This window comes from Mustela putorius, unplaced genomic scaffold (assembly GCF_011764305.1).
Source record: "Mustela putorius furo isolate JIRA1106 unplaced genomic scaffold, ASM1176430v1.1 tig00000228_pilon_pilon_pilon, whole genome shotgun sequence".
Taxonomy (NCBI): Eukaryota; Metazoa; Chordata; class Mammalia; order Carnivora; family Mustelidae; genus Mustela; species Mustela putorius.
In genome coordinates, this window is record NW_025421322.1 from 11943500 (window position 1) to 11960192 (window position 16693).

The following is a 16693-nucleotide window of genomic DNA, read 5'->3' on the forward strand; positions in this document are numbered from 1 at the left end:
AATGTGTAATTTATAAACTTCAGTGTAAATGTACTGATCATCCTATTGTGGCAGACATTTGTTAACTGCTTTTACCGCCACTTTCCCCTTGTTAACGTTACCTTACATTGTTCAGGTAGGAGCATGCTGTTCATGGAGATAAGGACCTTACCTTACCTCATCCCTAGGTTATATATCACAATTGATCTAAAACAGAGGTGGTTTCATTTCTTATGGTCTTTGAGATGCCAAGGCAGAACTTTTTTCAGTGAAGGAACTATTCTGTATTTGTGCTGTCTGATATGGTAGCCACTAACTATCTTTTGAGCACTTGAAATATGGCCAGCAGAACTGAGAAATTGAATTTCTAATTTAATTTAATTTTCTTTTTTTAAGATTTTTTTAAAATTTATTTATTTGACAGAGAGAGATCACAAGTAGGCAGAGAGGCAGGCAGAGAGAGAGGAAGGGAAGCAGGCTCCTTGCTGAGCAGAGAGCCCGATGCGGGGCTCGATCCCAGGACCCCGGGATCATGACCTGAGCCGAAGGCAGAGGGTTAACCCACTGAGCCACCCAGGCACCCCTAATTTAATTTAATTTTAAAAGCTGCATGTGACTCATGGCCACCAAATATCTTAAGTGTGGGCTGTGGCCTATTTAAGGCTAATAAAATGAGCAGAAGACTATTGGGAAAGGTCTTCCTTTCAAATTAAAAAGTCAAAGCTTGGGGCGCCTGGGTGGCTCAGTGGGTTAAGCCACTGCCTTCAGCTCAGGTCATGATCTCAGGGTCCTGGGATCGAGTCCCACATCGGGCTCTCTGCTCAGCAGGGAGCCTGCTTCCCTCTCTCTCTCTGCCTGCCTCTCCGTCTACTTGTGATTTCTGGGCGCCTGGGTGGCTCAGTGGTTGAACCGCTGCCTTCGGCTCAGGTCATGATCTCAGGGTCCTGGGATCGAGTCCCGCGTCGGGCTCTCTGCCCAGCAGGGAGCCTGCTTCCTCCTCTCTCTCTCTCTCTGCCTGCCTCTCTGCCTACTTGTGATTTCTCTCTGTCAAATAAATAAATAAAATCTAAAAAAAAAAAAAAGTCAAAGCTTTGTGAAGCGAGGCTTTTTGCCTCTTTCTCCTCCTTCAGCCCATGAGTGTCAGCAACATGCCTAGAGATACAACAGCCATCTTACAACTATGAACACAATAAATAGGAGAACGAAAGCTACTTTTCAGAGATGGCTTTGTAGAAAGATTAGAGAGAGCCTGTGCGCCTGATGGCATCTTGAACACCTGAACCAACATGAGCACTTGCCAACTTCTACACTTACTACATGAGAAAAATAAACTCTTGATTAAGACATTGTTTGGATTTTCTGTTACTTTTGCCATGTATGTTTCTGACTAATATATCCATCAGCTTTTTTTTTTTTTTTTTAGTATGCAAAACGTACTTTGGACATGCTGGAAATGCTGTTTCAGAATATAATGATTTAAAGTTAAGTAGATGAGTACATACAACAAAAAAAGTAGTATCTTTTTGCAACTTAGCATACACTACTTAAGTCCACCTTAACCATAGGATAATATTGACTTGGGAACAGAGGAGGATATAGAAAAGATAGAAATGGAAGGCCTGTGCTTCAGTATGCTGGGAATATTTAATTTTTATTGGTTAATATTTCATATAATCCTTTTTTTCTGATGCCATAATCCATTTATTCTCAAAGTAACTTTATTTTACTTTATTTTATAGAACTGTAGGACTTTAGAAGAGACTTCAAAGATGAATTAGTTATATTCCATTTTAGGATGAGGAATCAAGGTTTTGAGAAATTAAGTTCTTCTGTGACAGAGCAGGACCAGGATGTCAGGTGTTCCCAAGTCAGTGTTCTTTCTAGTATACTCTGAAGCATATGTTTGTTCTGTGATATGTTCTTCCTATTTTAACATGAGAAAAAGAAGACACAGATATATACAAGAGTCATTGCTTGTTAGCAGAGCAAGGGTTAGAATTCAGATTTTCTGATTTGTGAAACAATTAGTGGAATAATAAATTCATTTCTTTTTAAAGTCACAATTTCATTTTGAATTAAACTGAACTTAAACTAACTTTCCCTTTTAAGCTATTACGTCCTGTAGTTATTGTGAGAACTATTTCAGACTATTTAGAACTACTTTGAACCTTTTTCACTTTAAACCTCTGATGTATCCTATCTCCCTTCTCATTCTTTTTTTTTTTTTTTAAAGATTTTATTTATTTATTTGTCAGAGAGAGAGCGAGCGAGAGCGAGCACAGGCAGACAAAGTGGAACGCAGAGTCAGAGGGAGAAGCAGGCTCCCCGCGGAGCAAGGAGCCCGATGTGGGACTTGATCCCAGGACGCTGGGATCATGACCTGAGCCGAAGGCAGTTGCTTAACCAACTGAGCCACCCAGGCGTCCCCTCCCTTCTCATTCTTGACAAGTAACTTCTTATTATAGACTGAATTGTGCCCCCCCCAGTATTCATATATTGAAGTCCTAACGCCACTACCTCTGAATGTGATTTTATTTGGAGTTAGAGGCCTTTAAAGTGATAATGAAGGTAAGATTAGGTCATATGAGTGGGCCGTAATCCAGTATGATTAGTATCCTTTTAAGAAAAGATTAGGACACAGACAACAGAGGAAAACCATGGGAAGACAAAGAGAAGATGCCTATCTACAAGCCAAGGAGTGATTCCACAGAAGAAACCAACCCTCCAGACACCTTGATCTTGGACTTCTGGCCTTTAGAACTGTGATGAAATAAATTTGTTTTTTAAGACACCCAGTTCACTGTGTACTTTGTTAAGGCAAAGCAAGCTAATAGAGCTCTCTTACTATTTCACAGAGAAAAACATACCCAGTATCAGACATTTTTGTACCTGATTTCATCTGTTTTTCTCTTACCGTAGAAGTAGCCCTGCCCTTTTTTGAACGATTTCCCATCATCGTCCCCTTCATTTTTATATTTAAGCCTTACTTTAGTTTCATGAATTTGCCATACTGATTTCTACTGTAAAACATCCTTCCTTCTGCAAAATGTCATCTCTTTTCTTCACATTTGTCCTTAAATTATTTCTTTTCTTATCTCTTTGATTTCAACTAAAATCTTCTTATTAACACTCAAAAGTGCTCATTTCATTACCTTTTTAAAAATACCTCCTTTTCATTTTCAGAATCCACCTCTAACTACTGCCCCATTTCTGTTTTGGGGGGGTTGGAGGCGGGTTGTCTTCGTTCTTTTTGTTTTTTGGTTTTTGTTTTTCTTTACATCCTAATTCCTTTAGTTTTCTAAACTTGTATCTATTTTTCTTCTCCCATTCTTTAAATTCCTCCACTGTGGAACCCCCCTCCAACCTCCACCATATTCCTTTGAAATAGTTTAGTTCTATGTCATCAGTCTGATGGATGTTTTCTGTTTGAAGAAACGGTGTTCTGTTTATTTTACGCTGCATTACACATTTCGGATCTGCCAATTCTCCATTTTTATTGCCATCACGACCCTAAAGCAAGCTATCATCTCCTGACTTGTGAATTACAACAATAGCCAGAAAGCTATATCTCCTGCATCTGCACTTCTTAGTCTATTCTCATTGTAGTTAGAATGTGACTAAACATTATCAATAATCTTTATACCACCCTCTCCCGTTAAAACTCTTCAGTTGTTTCCCTTTGTTGCTCTATAATGGCCTTTAAGGTTCTATGTAGTATCAGAACCAGAAAGGACAATTCAGATTCCCTGTTGTAAACTAGCTTCCTCTACTCTCCCCTCTATTTCCGAATTTAGCCACATTTATTTCCATGGAGTTGTTAATACCTTCTTTTTCTACAAACTTGGCACTTATTCCCTCCATATACAACAAAGCCACCTTTGACTCATCATCTTTCAGAGGTGAGCCCCCCCCCTTTTGTTCTCACCTGTATTTTTAAAATTTTACATATTTTTATTAACATATAATGTATTTACCCCAGGGGTACAGGTTTGTGAATTGTCAGGCTTACACACTTCACAGCACTCACCATATCACAAACCCTCCCCAATGCCCATAACCGAACCACCCTCTCCCTCCCCGCTCCCCCAGTCAACCCTGTTTTTTCATGAGATTAAGTCTCTTATGGTTTGTCTCCTTCCCAATCCCATCTTGTTTCATTTTTTCCTTCCCTAACCCCCAGGTCCCCCATGTTGCCTCTCAAATTCCTCATATCAGGGAGATCATATTGATAATTGTCTTTCTCTGATTGACTTATTTCACTCAGCATAATACCCTCTAGTTCCATCCACATTGTTGCAAATGGCAAGATTTCATTTCTTGATGAAATGAAATTGATGGATGCATTGTGTATATATACCACATCTTTATCCATTCATCTGTTGATGGGCATCTAGGTTCTTTCCATAGTTTGGCTATTGGGGACATAGCTTCTATAAACATTTGGGTGCATGCACTCCTTCAGATCACTACGTTTGTATCTTTAGGGTGAATACCCAGTAGTGCAATTGCTGGGCCATAGGATAGCTCTATTTTCAACTTTTTGAGGGACCTCCATACTATTTTCTAGAGTGGCTGTACCAGCTTGCATTCCCACCAACAGTGTAGGAGGCTTCCTCTTTCTCCGCATCCTCGCCAGCATCTGTCATTTCCTAACATGTTAATTTTAGCCATTTTGACTGGTGTGAGATGGTATCTCATTGTGGTTTTGATTTGTATTTCCCTGATGCCAAGTGTTGTGGAATGCATTTTTATACGTCTGTTGGATCTGGATCTGGATGTCTTCTTTGCAAAAATGTCTGCTCATGTCCTCTGCCCATTTCTTGGTTGGATTATTCTTTGGGTGTTGAGATTGGTAAGTTCTTTCTAGTTTTTGGATACTAGCCCTTTTTGTGATATTCATTTGTGAATATCTTCTCCCATTCTGTCAGTTGTCCTTTGGTTTTGTCGACTGTTTCCTTTGCTGTGCAAAAGGACTTGCTGAAATCCTTTTATTGGGACTTGCTGAAGTCCCAGAAGTTCATTTTTGCCCTTGGTTCTCTTGCCTTGGCGATGTTTCTAGGAAGAAGTCGCTGCAGCTGAGGTTGAGGAAGTTGCTGCCTGAATTCTCCTCAAGGGTTTTGATGGATTCATTCCTATCTCCCATTGAGGGCTTTCATCCATTTTGAGTCTTGTGTGTGTGTGTAGTGTAGAGAAATGGTCCAGTTTCATTTTTCTGCGTGTGGCTGTCCAATTTTCCCAACACCATTTGTTAAAGAGACTGTCTTTTTTCCATTGGACATTCTTTCCCGCTTAGTTGAAGATTAGTTGACCATAGAGTTGAGGGTCTATTTCTGGGCTCTCTATTCTGTCCCATTGATCTATGTGTCTGTTTTTGTGCCAATACTGTACTGTCTTGGTGATGACAGCTTTGTAATAGAGCTCGAAGTCTGGAATTGTGATGCCACCAATTTTGATTTTCTTTTCAACATTCTTCTGGCTATTTGGGGTCTTATCTGGTTCCACGTAAATTTTAGGATTATTTTTTTCCATTTCGTTGAAAAAAATTGATGGTATTTTTATAGGGATTGCAGATTGCTTTACGTAGGATAGACATATTCACAATATTCTTCCAACCCATGAGCATGGAATGTTTCTCTATTTCTTTGTGTCTTCCTCAATTTCTTTCATGAGTACTTCATAGTTTTCTGAGTATAGATTCTTTGCCTCTTTGGTTAGATTTATTCCTAGGTATCTTATTGTTTTGGGTGCAATTGTAAATGGGATCAACTCCTTAATTTCTCTTTCTTATGTCTTCTTGTTGGTGTATTGAAATGCAACTAATTTCTGTGCATTGATTTTATATCCTGACATTTTACTGAATTTCTGTACAAGTTGTAGCAGTTTTGGAGTGGAGGCTTTTGGGTTTTCCACATAAAGTCTCATATCATCTGCAAAGAGTGAGAGTTTGACTTGTTCTTTGCCAATTTGGATGCCTTTTATTTCTATTTGTTGTCTGATTGCTGAGGCTAGAACTTCTAGTACTCGATTGAATAGCAGTGGTGACAGTAGACATCCCTGCCATGTTCCTGATCTTAGCGGAAAAGCTCTCAGTTTTACCCCACAGAGAATGATATTCGCTGTGGGTTTTCCATAGATGCCTTTTATGATACTGAGGAATGAACCCTCTATCCCTCCACTGTGAAGAGTTTTGATCAAGAAAGGATGCTGTACTTGGTCAAATGCTTTTTCAGCATCTATTGAGAGTGTCATATGGTTCTTGTTCTTTCTTTTATTAATGTATTGTATCACATTGATTGAGTTGCAGATGTTGAACCAACCTTGCAGCCCAGGAATAAATCCCACTTGTTGTGGTGAATAATCCTTTTAAGGTACTGTTGAATCCTATTGGCTAGTATTTTGGTGAGAATTTTTCCATCTGTGTTCATCAAGGATATTGGTCTATAATTCTCCTTTTTGATGGGGTCTTTGTCTGTTTTGGGATCAAGGTAATTCTGGCCTCATGAAATGAGTCTGGAAGTTTTCCTTCCATTTCTTTCTTTCTTTCTTTTTTCTTTTCTTTTTTTTTTTTTTTTTTTTTGAACAGTGTCAAGAGAATAGGTATAAATTCTTTAAATGTTTGGTAGAATTCCCCTGGGAAGCCATCTGGCCCGGCCTCTTGTTTTGGGGGGAGTTTTTGATGGCTGCTTCAATATACTTACTGGTTATGGGTCTGTTCAGGTTTTCTATTTCTTCCTGGTTCAGTTTTGGTAGTTTATGTGTCTCTAGGAATGAATCCATTTCTTCCAGATAATCACATTTGCTGGTGTATAGTTGCTCATAATATGTTTTTATAATTGTTTGGATTTCTTTGGTGTTGGTTGTAATCTCTCCCCTTTAATTCATGATTTTATTAATTTGGGTCCTTTCTCTTTTCTCTTTTTGGTATTCTGGCCAGGGATTTACTGATTTTATAAATTCTTTCAAAGAAGCCACTTCTAGTTTTGTTGATTTGTTCTACTGTTCTTTTGGTTTCTATTTCATTGCTTTCTGCTCTGATCTTTATTATTTCTCTTCTTCTGCTGGTTTTAAGCTTTCTTTGCTGGTCTTTCTCCAGCTCCCTTTGGTGTAGCATTAGGTTGTGTACTTGAGACCTTTCTTGTTTCTTGAGAAAGGCTTGTATCGCTATATACTTTCTTCTCAGGACCACCTTTGCTGTGTCCCACAATTTTGAATGATTGTGTTTTCATTTTCATTTGTTTCTATGAATTTTTTCAATTTTTCTTTAATTTCCTGGTTGACCCATTCATTCTTTATTAGTATGCTCTTTAGCGTCCATGTATTTGAGTTCTTTCCAACTTTCGTCTTGTGATTGAGTTCTAGCTTCAGAGCATTGTGGTCTAGACATATGCAGGGAATGATCCCAGTCTTTTGGTACCGGCTGAGACTTGATTTGTGACCCAGGATGTGATCTGTTCTGGAGAATGTTCCATGTGCCCTAGAGAAGAATGTGTATTCTGTTGCTTTGGGACAGAATGTTCTGAATATATCTATGATGTACATCTGGTCCAGTGTGTCATTTAAGGCCTTATTTCTTTGTTGTTCTTTTGCTTAGATGATCTGTCCCTTTCAGTGAGGGGAGTGTGAAAGTCCTCTACTATTACTGTATTATTGTCGATGTGTTTCTTTGATTTTTGTTATTAATTGGTTTATATAATTGGCTGCTCCCATGTTGGGGGCATAGCTATTTAAAATTGTTAGATCTCGTTGGACAGAGTCTCTAAGTATGATATAGTGTCCTTCCTTATCTCTTTTTATATAGTCTTTGGCTTAACATCTAATTTATCTGAAATAAGGATTGCCACCCCAGCTTTCTTTTGATATCCATTAGCATGGTAAATTGTTTCCCATTCCCTCACATTAAATCTTGAGGTGTCCTTGGGTTTAAAATGAGTTTCTTGTAGACAGCATATAGAAAGGAAGAGAGACAATATACAGCAACAGTCACCTTACAGACAATACAATGGCACTAAAGTCCTACCTTTCAATAGTTATCCTGAATGTAAATGGGCTAAATACCCCAATCAAAAAAACACACGGTATCAAAATGGGTTAAAAAAAAAAAACCATCAATCCCATAAATGAAACAAGATGGGATTGATGGGTTTTTTTCAACCCATTTTGATACCGTGTGTTTTTTGATTGGGGTATTTAGCCCATTTACATTCAGGATAACTATTGAAAGGTAGGACTTTAGTGCCATTGTATTGTCTGTAAGGTGACTGTTGCTGTATATTGTCTCTCTTCCTTTCTAGTCTGTTAGTTTTAGGCTCTCTTTTTGCTTAGGGACCCCTTTCAGTATTTCATGTAGGGCTGGTTTGATGTTTGCAAATACTTTTAATTTTTGTTTGTCCTGGAAGTTTTTTTATCTCTTCTTCTATTTTCAATGACAGCCTAGCTGGATATAGTATTCTTGGCTGCATATTTTTCTCATTTAGTGTTCTGACTACATCAAGCCAGTCCTTTCTGGGCTTCCAGGTCTCTGTGGATATATGTCTGCTGCCAATCTAATATTTCTACCATTGTATGTTACAGACTTCTTGTCCTGAGCTGCTGTCAAGATTTTCTCTTTGTCACTAAGACTTGTAAGTTTTTTACTGTTAGATGATGGAGTATGGACCTATTTTTATTGATTTTGAGGGGGGATTCTCTGTACCTCCTGGATTTTGATGCTTGTTCCCTTTGCCATATTAGGGAAATTCTCTACTATAATTTGCTCCAAGATACCTTCTGCCCCTCTCTCTGTTTCGTCTGGCAAGACGAAACAGAGAGAGGGGCAGAAGTTATATTATTTTATATTACTATATTTTGTATATTATATATACATGTATATATTTTATATTATATTAACAACATTATTTTAATATTGTTTCATCTTATGGTATCACTTATCTCTCGAATTCTCCCCTTGTGGTCCAGTAGTTGTTTGTCTCTCTTTTGCTCAGCTTCTTTGTTCTTTATAATTTGGTTTTCTGTATCCGTAATTCTCTCCTCAGCCTCATTTATCCTAACAGTAAGAGCCTCCATTTTTATTTCCCCTCATTAATAGCTTTTTAAATTTCAATTTGGTTAGATTGTAATTCTTTTATTTCTCCAGAAAGTGCTTTTATTTCTCCAGACAGGGTTTCTCTACTATTGTAAATGCCTTTTTCGAGCCCAACTAGCACCTTGAGGATTGTTCTTCTGAACTCTAGTTCTGACATATTACCAATATCCATATTGATTAGGTCCCTAGCCGTCGATACTGCCTTTTGTTCTTTTTTTTTTTTGTGGTTAGTTTTTCCACCTTGTCATTTTATCCAGATAAGAATATATGAATGAGAGAATAAAATACTAAAAGGGTGGTAAAGACCCCCCAAAAGTGCATGCTAACCAAATCAGAAGAGATTGAAAACCCAGGGGGAGAAGAAAGGGAGAAAAAAGAAAAAAACATTGTGTGTGTGTGTGTGTGTGTGTATAATAGAGCAGAGCCACCCACTTTATTTTGGGTGTATTTTGGTCTCTTAGAAGAAGCTACCAAGTTTTTGAAGAAAGAAAGAAAAACATATATATATATATATGAAAATAAGAGTAAACATGATGAAGGGATGGAATATGACTGTAAAGTTGAAAATTTTTAAAAATTCTAAAAAACGAATTGATGTTAGGTGGAAAAAGAAAAATAGAGGAGGAAATGTGCTCAGGCTGGAGACTAGACTGAAGCCATGTACTAGATTTAGTGAATATTTTGATCCATTAGAAGAAATTGTGTCCCCAAATTTTTTATATGTATACAAATACAATTTTCCTATATATATACAAAACATAAGGTTAAATACAATGAAGGGGTAAAATATGACTGTAAGAATGAAGGCTTAAGAATTTTTTTTTAAGAAAGGTATTTTTAAGATAAACTAGTTAAAAAGCACTAAAAGAGGAAAGAGAAAAAAAAGAAAAAAATAATAAAACAAAAAATTAACTTTGCAAGATTAAAGGATCATGAGGGGAAAGCCATGAATTCTGTGCATTGCTTTCCCCTACCTCTGGAGTTCCACTGTTCTCCTTGATCAGTGAGCTTGGTCTTGGCTGGATGTTTTTGCTGATCTTGGGCCAGTGCGGGAGGGGGGTGGGGTTTTGTGCGGGGTCTGTTGTCGTGATTCTCAAATGTCTTTGCCTGAGGCAGAATTGTACCACCCTTGCCAGGGACAGGCTAAGTAATCTAAGTGGATTCGCTGTCAGAACTTTTGTTCCCTGAACTCTTTCCATACCGCTTTGGAGGACAGGAATGAAAATGGCAGCCTCTCAATCTCTGGTCTGGAGGAGCTGAGAACTCAGGGCCCCACTCTTCAGTGTGCCCTTAGAGATAAGCAGTCCATCCCTCCTGTCTACATGGTCTCTAGCCACACTCTGAGCTCTCCCGGGCTGTGACCAAGTGTTGCTAACTCTGGCACTCCGCCCCATTTGGAGTCTCCAAACCCAGCAGATTCCTGCAGCGCTGCTTCTCCTGGAGGAGAAAGGTGAGTCTTCCTGGATATGCCACTTGTGGGTTCCCTGCTTGAATAACAGTGGCCTGGCTGTGCCCTGAATCACCGTTTAAGGTAACCCCAATCTGAAAGTGCACTCTTCGTCTCTGTCTGCAGCCAGCTTCTCTGTTCTGATACCTGGCAGCTCTGGCACACAGACACCCCAATCTTTCTGTGACCCTGTAGATCCCGATGCCACACTGTCCCTATGAGAGCTCTACCCCCAGCTTAGCCTCTGGAGCAATGTCCCTCAGCAATGTTCTAAAAGTTCTGAATTTTGCCCCACTGCTCTGCTGCTTTCCAGGAACCGGCCTTCCCCACCATGGTCTATCTTCCCATCACTTCGGATTCACTTCTCTGAATGTCCTGCCTTTCAGAAAGTGGTCGATTTTCTCTTCCTAGAATTGCTGCTCTTCTTCTCTCTCCTGTTGAGTTTGTAGGTGTTCAAAATGGTTTGATACCTACCTAGCTGAACTCCTGGGATCTGATGTCATTTCAGTCAGCTACTCCTCCACCATCTTGCCTCAAGTCCTGTCCTCCCAATTGTATTTTTTAAATAATGTTTTATAATACTTTGACTCACAAAAAGTTGCAAAAACAGTATGGAATTTCCCGTGTACCAACTTCTTCCTATTACCTTTTTTTTTTTTTTTAAGATTTTATTTGAGAGAGAAAGAGCACAGGTGGGGGGAGGGGGAAAGGGAGAAGCAGAGTCCTCCCTGAGCAGTGAGCCTGATGTGGGGCTGGATTCCAGAATACTGGGATTATGACCTGAGCCAAATGTAGATGTTTAACTGACTGAGCCACCCAGGGACCCCTTCCTGTTATCTTAACCATAGTATATTGGCAAACCAGGAAATTTACATTGTAGCAGTTACTGGCCTTATTTGGGTATCCCAATATTTACGTGCTCTTTTTTTTTTCCTGTTTATTAAATGTTATATATATGGTTTCATGTTATTATTACCATAAACAGAATCTAGAACTTAATATCATAAAGAAACTCATTCTTGCTATTTAATAGTTATACCTTCATCTAACCCTAATGACTGGCATCCACTGATCTTTTCTCTATCACTATAATGTAACTTTAAGAGTGTTAAATCAATAGAATCATACAACTTATAACCATCTGAGTCTGACTTTTCACTTGGTATATTGCCTTTTAGATCCATAAGTGTTGTTGCTGTCGATAGTTTGTTCCTTTTTATTGCTAAATAATATTACACTGTGTGGATGTACCTGAGTCCAGTAATCAGCTCACTATGCATGGAAAGACTTGAATTGTTTCCACAACCAAGTGACATTTATTCCAGATAGGCAAGGCTGCTTTAGTATTTGCAATTTAGTAAATGTAATCCATTGCATTAAGAAGAAAATAAGAAAAACCACATGATCATACCAACTGATGTACAGAAAGTATTTGACAAAATTTAATACCTGTTTATGACAGAAACTAATGTAGCAATAGAAGGAAGCTTCCTTTATCTGATTAAAAAAAAAAAAGCCTGTAATACTTAAATCTAAGGACACCTGGGTGACTCAGTTATGCATCTGCCATCTGCTCAGGTCATGGTCACAAGGTCCTGGGATTAAGTTCTGCATTGGCTCCTTGCTCAGCAGGGACTTGCTTCTTCCTCTTCCTGCTGTTCCCCTTGCTTGTGCTCTCTCTCTCTGACAAATAAATAAAATATTAAGAAAATAAAACATCTAGCATCATCTTGATGAAAGAATACATAATTTCTTCCAAAGATTGGGAATGAGGCAAGGATGTATACTCTTATCACTTCTAGTCAGCATAGTACTTGATATCTTTGCTTGTGTAAGATAAAAAGGGAATAAAAGGCATACAGATTGGAAAGGAAGAAGTAAAGCTGTCTATATTTAGAGATAACCTGATGGTCTATGTAGAAAATCCCAGGAAATCTCCCTAAACACCCTGAACTAGTAAGTGAGTTTTACAAGATCATAGAATATAAGGTTAACAGAAACCATAATTGTATATGTTAGGAATAAACAGCATCAATTACAATTGCTCAAAGAATAAAATATTAAGACAAGAAAGAAGACAAATAAATGGAGAGACATACCATATTCATGGAGTGTAAGACAATATAGTAAAGATGTTAATTATCTCCAAATGGGTTATTGGTGTAGTACAATTAATATCAAAATTACAGGGGTGCCTGGGTAGTTCAATTGTTAAGTGTTTGCCTTTGGCTCAGGTCATGATCCCAGGGTCCTAGGATCGAGCCCCGCATCAGGCTCTCTGCTCAGGAGGAAACCTGCCTTTCCTTCTACTCCCCCTGCTTGTGTTCCCTCTCTCGCTGTGTCTTTCTCTGTCAAATAAAATCTTTAAAAATATATATGTCAAAATCGCAGCTTCTTTATAGATAGAACTTTATAAAATTTATGTGAAAAACAAAGGAACTAGAATAGCCTAATCAACTCTGCAAGAGAAAATAAAGTTGGAAGAATCAGATTAGCAGATACTGACATATGTAGTTCTAGTAATCAAAACAGTGTGGTATTGTTACTGACTGTGTGGTTTCGTCAGAATAATAGACACACAGAACAGAGGAACAAAATAGAGTCCAGAACACACCCACACCAGTATGGCAAACAAATGTTTGAGAGAGATGCAGAAGCAATTCAGTGGTGGAATTGGTCTGGGGCAATTCCATATTCAACAAATGACGCTGAAAAATCAGCCATTGATAGTAAAGCCCTCAACCTAGTCTTCCCACCTTATGAAAAAGTTAACTCAAAATAGGTAATGGATCTAGATGTAACATAAAACTACAAAGTTTTTAGGAAAAAAAACGGGAAGAAATTTCTTTGACCTAGGGTTAGGCCAGAATTTTTCAAGTGACAGCAAAAGTGCAATCTTTTAAAAAAGTTGAATAAATTCAACTTAGTCAAAAATATAAACTTGTTCTGAGAATGACCAGTTAAAAGAGATGAAAAAAAAAAAAAACATAGAAAACACTTGCAACCATCTGTTCTATAAAGCACTTCCAAATTCAAAAGAAAAAAAAAATGGGCAAAAGACTTGCACAGACACTTAAAGAGGCTGTAGGGATAGCAAATATGCACATGAAAAATGTTCAAAATCATTTGCTCTTTTTTTTTTTTCAATTTATTTTCAGAAAAACAGTATTCATTATTTCTTCACCACACCCAGTGCTCCATGCAATAATACCCACCACCTGGTACCCCAACCTCCCACCCCCCTGCCACTTCAAACCCCTCAGATTGTTTTTCAGAGTCCATAGTCTCGTGATTCACCTCCCCTTCCAATTTACCCCAACTCCTTTCTCCTCTCTAACACCCCTTGTCCTCCATGATATTTGTTATGCTCCACAAATAAGTGAAACCATTTGATAATTGACTCTCTCTGCTTAACTTATTTCACTCAGCATAATGTCTTCCAGTCCCCTCCATGTTGCTACAAAAGTTGGGTATTCATCCTTTCTGATGGAGGCATAATACTCCACAGTGTATATGGACCACATCTTCCTTATCCATTCGTCCGTTGAAGGGCATCTTGGTTCTTTCCATAGTTTGGTATTTGCTCTTAATAAGGAAGTGCAACTCGAAGCTATAATGACATACCTCTCACACTCATTAGACTGGCGGAAACATACCCATAATTTTATGTGCTAATGATTATGTGGAACAATTTGGAAATGTGAAATTTTTAGCTACTCAAAAAGTTTATTGTAGGGGCGCCTGGGGGTCTCAGTGGGTTGAAGCCTCTGTCTTTGGCTCAGGTCATGATCCCAGGGTCTTGGGATCGAGCCCCATATCGGGCTCTCTGCTCCGTGGAGAGCCTACTACCCCTCCCCACCAACTCTGCCTGCCCTCTCCCTGCTTGTGATCTCTGTCTGTCAATAAATAAAAATCTTTAAGAAAAAGTTTATTGTATACTTTTATGTTATCATGTAACTTTCATTGGGAGCATGTATCACCTTAATTATATTTTCAAATAATTGTGTCCCTCAGTAGATTCTCTAATTACAGGTCAGAAATTGTGTCTATATTTGGACATGTTTTTCTTTTAGTTTCTAGCATGATACCTGCACTTGGTACATTTTTCTTTCAACACAAAAAAATACTATGAACATCTTGATATAATTTATTTAACAAATCTTTCTTCCAGAAGTAGTTTAGCTTCACTTTGTTTTGTGGTCAAATAAATTATAATCAGAAAGTTACCCACAAATCTAATGTATATATCATATGAACAATATTATAAGACTGCCAAAGAGATTGTATATAACAAATAATAGAAAAATACAATGATTAACAATATAAACTGGAGCCATTCTCAAGTTGTAGAAATTCCCCAACAGTAAGGATATTGAAAATGACCAAAAGTGATTAATGGACTATTGAAAATTTTAGTTAACAATTCTCAAAGTATTTTTTAACTTGTTAGAAATGCAAATTATTGAACCTCACCACAGTCTACTAAATGAGAGACTCAGGATGCAGTCCAGCAATTTGTGTTTTAACAAACCCATCAGACATTCCTGAGGTCCACTAAAATTTGAAAACCATTTTTCTACAGTTGACTCGGTTATTGGAAGACTGATTGGAAGAAGCAAATGTTTCTGTGGAGATCTGTATTATTTTCTTTCCTGCATTATATTTGTGTATAGTGTTCTTTGTGTTATCCTCTCTTCTCCCCACCTTTTCCCCCATTTTGTTTTGTTTTTTTTTTGCCACTCTATTTTCCCTTGATGCCAAATAAAGAACTGAGGTATAGATGTATATTTCATATATTTTTTAAGATTTTATTTATTTATTTGACAGAGAGAGATCACAAATAGGCAGAGAGAGAGAGAGGAGGAACCAGGCTCCCTGCAGAGCAGAGAGCCCGATGCGGGGCTCGATCCCAGGACCCTGAGATCATGACCTGAGCCAAAGGCAGCGGCTTAACCCACTGAGCCACCCAGGCGCCCCGTATATTTCATATATTGAATGGAATGTTTTTCCCTTTGTAATTTTAAAATAGTATATATGTAGAAATATACTAAATATGCATATATACTACCTTTCTTAGAAATCAAACTGAATTCATTTGATTTATAGTAGTTTCCCTCAATAACTTTTTTTAAAAACTTTTTTATAAGAAAAAAGATGTGGAAGTGAGTCAGTGGTCTTTAAAAAGAGAAATTTTGTATATCTACACACAGGGAGATGTTCATATATATTCCTCTCTATCTTTCTATGTATATATGTATATTTATATTTCATTTTGCACACAATTGTAATAACCACAATGTGGGTGTAAGTTTTGTATTATAATAGGCACAGTAGAAAACAAGAATAATATTAAGTCCTCTGTTGTACATTCATTGTTTCTTAATATAAAAATCAGATTAATAGAAGCATTTTGATGCTTAAAATGTTAAATTTTGGGGCACCTGGGTGACTCAGTTGGTTAAGCATCTGCCTTTGGCTTAGGTCATGATCCTAGGGTCCTGGAATCAAGCCCTGTGTCAGGCTCCCTGCTCCCTCTCCTTTTGCCCCTCTCCCTGCTCATGTTCTCTCTCTCCCTCCCTCTCTCTCTCTCATGAATAAATAAACTTTTTTTTTAAGTTAAATTAGAACCACATCACAGCAAATAATTTCAGCTGCTAATGAATGAATTCCAGGAGGGTCAATTGCATGTCTACTGTTTAGTATAAGAAAACAGGCATTATAGGAACATACAACATATAATTCATTTTCAGGTCTTTAGGTCCTGGAAGATTAACTCTGCCATAAAAAACTGTTGCCACCAAAACAACTTGGAGACAGTAGTTCGGCAAATAAATCACTGATAGAGAAATATCTGCTTGCAGATGTCCAAGTAAAACTGAACATTTCCAATTAGAATGGACACTAACTTTAAGAAATATGAGTTTATACCTAGGTAACTTGAGAGATACTACTAAGAGATCCTTTGTTAATTCAAATCTTTCATAAGGAACTTAAATATTACATGAGGACATGGTGCTTGCATAAATGCGGTCTTTATAAAGAATGAGAGGGAGTTTTAAAAAAATAAGTTAAAGATGTAAAAGTATGGAGCACTTTTTCATGTGTCTGTTGGCCATCTGGATGTCTTCTTTGCAGAAATGTCTGTTCATGTCCTCTGCCCATTTCTTGATTGGATTATTTGTTCT